A 3,809-nucleotide genomic window follows, 5' to 3' on the forward strand; every position below is an offset into this window, starting at 1 on the left:
GACCTTACACAGCTAGTTAATTAAAGGGCCAACCAGGATGACATGTTGTTCTAAGACACACGTTGATCTGGTGTTCAGTAATATACCAGAGAGAGTGACGAAATCATTCAATATGGTTACTGGGTTGTCTGATCATAATCTGACACTTATAGCCAGAAATCTTTCCAAGAACAGATTTAACCTCTACTGTTAGCCTGATCAGCTCAGAATACCTAGGAGTGAATTAAATGATTTTGAAAATGCAATAAAGGGAATTAACTGGAATTATCTCTTGTCCTGTACAGATGTGGAAGCTGATCCACAACCCAGACTACAATAAATGGTTTCCTAAGGAAAATCAAGTCCAAACCTGGCTAAAAGAGCAATCTTTCTTTCTAAATGGAGAAATCTGGAAACTGATGAAAGAACGAGATCGTGCTCTAAAAACAGCTCTAAAGTCCAAATTAGAGTGTGACAGACATAGGTTTATCATGTTGAGAAATAAGGTGATGAAAGAAATCAGACAGGCCAAGGCAAACTTTTTTATCGACACAATTAGTGAAGCAAAGGGAAATTCTAAATGGATCTGGGAGAATCTAAAAAAAAAAGTTAACGCGGGAAGACCATGGTAAAGCTGCAAAAAGACTAGAAATTGGATCAGTTGAAATAGCAACAGCCTTCAATTCCTACTTTGCTGACTCTGTCAAGGTACTGACACAGAACCCCTCCACTGGTTTCTTGGGCTCAGCGCTAGTGAATGACACTCAACCTGTCTTCCTCATAAGGGAGGTTTCTGAGTCAAGGTAATTAGCTCACTAAAGAACTCGAAAGCCAAAGATGTGTTTGGGCTGGACTCTACCTTTCTTAAAAACTACAGTCACTCATTGGTCCCATTACTAAGGTCATCAACACATCTATTGGTCAGGGGGTCTTTCCAAAGGTCTGGAAGTCGGCCATAATAACGGCCATCTTTAAATCAAGTGACCAGGCTGACGTGAGTAACTACAGGCCCATTAGTATGCTATGGTGTCCAAGGTTGCTGGAAAGTGTGTAGCAGAGCAACTGATAGCCCACCTCAACAACAGCCCTTCACGTTATAGTCCATGCAGTTTGGCTTCAGAGCAAAACACTCAGAAACGGCCACCTGCATTCTTCTGGAAAATGTGAAGTCCAAGATGGACAGAGGTGGCATTGTTGGGGATGTATTTCTAGACCTAAGGAAAGTGTTTGATACTGTTTACCCCGAGGTTCTCATCACAAAACTGTCCAAGTTCAACGTTTCCCTTGACCCCTTGAGATGGATGAAATCATACCTTGAAGGCAGAACCCAGTGTGTCAGAGTGAGCAATGAGCTGTCGCCCACTCTCAGCTATGATGTGGGCGTGCCCCAGGTGTCAATACTGGGGCCCCTCCTGTTCAGTCTGTGTAATGATCTGTCTTCTGTCTGTACTGGGTCTGAAGTTCAAATTTATGCAGATGATACAGTGGTATATGTGCATGCAAAGAGCAAACAACAAGCTGCACAATAACTCACTACTGTAATGGTCCAGGTTACAAAGTGGCTCAGAGACTAATGTTTGCATCTCAATCTGAAAAAAACAGTCTGCATTTTCTTCACAAAGAGGGTGAATGATGCTACTGTGCCAGATGTCTATGTGTCAGGGGAGAAGCTCCAGCTGGTATCTGATTTTAAGTACCTTGGCATCATACTTGATTCCAACCTTTCTTTAATAAAGCAGGTGAAAAAGGTAACTCAACCAAATTCAACATAGCTAATTTTCCCGATTCATACAAAATTGTTTGACTACAGAGGTAGCGAAACTGTACTTCAAATCTATGATAATCCCCCACTTAACATACAGCTTGACTAGTTGGTCCCAAGCTTGCTGTACAACATTAAAACCCATTCAGTCTGTCTACAAACAAGCTCTCAAAGTGCTTGATATAAAGCCCAATAGCCATAATCACTGTTACATCCTCAAAAAGCATGAGCTCCTGAGTTGGGAAAATCTTGTGCAATACACGAGCGTGTCTTATATTCAAGATCCTAAATGGCCTGACTCCCCCTCCACTTAGTACTTTTGTTAAAACAGAAACCCCAAACCCAGGGCAGCAGATCCACAAGATCTGCCATGAGAGGTGACTGTATAGGTCCCTTAAGGAAAAGCACCTTTAGTCAATCTGCTTTCTCTGTGAGAGCTTCCCATGTCTGGAACACACTGCCATCAGACACACACAACTGCACCACCTTTCGCACCTTTACAAAAAAAAACACAAAGACATGGCCAAAGGCCAATCAGACTTGTGAACACAATCCCTAGCTGCGTATTGCCGCTTTCCATGTAGTCTGCAGCTTGTGAGGTGTGGAAAGACAGTTGCAAAAAAATGTTAGTCTACTTTTGTGTGCAAACCACTCTTCATTTTTGGGACTTGGTTTACTGGTTTAACGAAGCAAAGACTACGTTTAAGGTTGAGCGTGATGGTACATGTTTTTGTTTTTAAAGCAAACAACACCAAAAACACACAAATGTACAGCTGTGGTTTACAACAATTGAGTCTCAAACTCAATTGAATCAGATCAGCAGCCTTCTACGGTGTTACAAGGATGAAGGAAAAGCCCACAACAAGGTCTATGTTCTGACCAAGTGTTGCATTCTGTGATTTCCCAGTCCCAGTCTGACAGCTTGTTATGGTACAATGGTCTGTGTTAGGGACCTGTGTACCCCGCACACCGCTACTGAAGTACTGGACCTCCTACACTAGACATGGGGTCAAGATGGACAACACAGCACAGTGCAGCAGTTATCACATTTATCTACTGCAGAGATAATGAGTGCATATTCTGTGGACAGCAATGGTTGAAAGAAGTAACTATTTCCCCGTCTAATGGAATATTGTGCTGAATATTTTCAGTAGATTGGGCATTTGTCAGAGGTGTCGCTCTGATTAAAAATGTTAAGTGCTGCGTATTTTTCCAGGGTTGGCATAATTTGGTACACTGCAGAGGGGGACTTGACTTTGTATGGAATTGGTATACCTGCCTACTGTCATTTCCTGAACTGCAGAGCAACACTTTTAAGCACTTTATTGGAAACTTTGTGCAAACTTAGAAAGTACGGCTATGGATCGGGTGAATTAGGCCTGAATTTGTCGGAATGAATACATCTTGGAAATGCTCCTAGAAGTCGTCTTAATAATGCTAATGTAATTTGTGGCAGATATAAAAAGAGTCACCTGTATTACCTGGACTTGGAGATGAATCCTCAGATTGATGGTTCCCTCAACAGCTTTCTGGCACATGACCTTGGTGGGCTTGTTATATTAATTCCGGGAAGTTTTTGAGGGCGATACCTTGAGCAAATCACCCAAACGAGTCGGGGGATCACCACAGGCAAAACTGTTGAAATGAGGCAATTTCCTCTCTTAATTCTAAAGTCCTTCAACAATTCATTAACCATTTCAATTAGGACTTGTCTGTGAGGAATGATTCAATTCTCAAAATAAAAATGTGCTACTCCAATTTATATGTAAGGTAACCTTTTTCAATGACGAAAACGTTTGGTGAGAACAGGAGTGAAGTTTCAACGAGATGCAGAACGATTACGCTACGTGCAGCAGGTGAGATGAAACCGTATGAAACCAGTTGTAAACATTGGCTGATTATTTTGAGTTTCTAAAGAGGTGTGCACATGTTCTCTCACGTCTGCTCTATATCTAAACGCTACTATATTACATGACGGAAAAAATGTGAAGTCGACCTCCGATTACTCAACCCAAATACTCCATAGTGGAGGTGAGATTAAAATAGAAATGATGTTAATATGCCAGAC

This window comes from Oncorhynchus gorbuscha, linkage group LG07 (assembly GCF_021184085.1).
Source record: "Oncorhynchus gorbuscha isolate QuinsamMale2020 ecotype Even-year linkage group LG07, OgorEven_v1.0, whole genome shotgun sequence".
Lineage (NCBI taxonomy): Eukaryota > Metazoa > Chordata > Actinopteri > Salmoniformes > Salmonidae > Oncorhynchus > Oncorhynchus gorbuscha.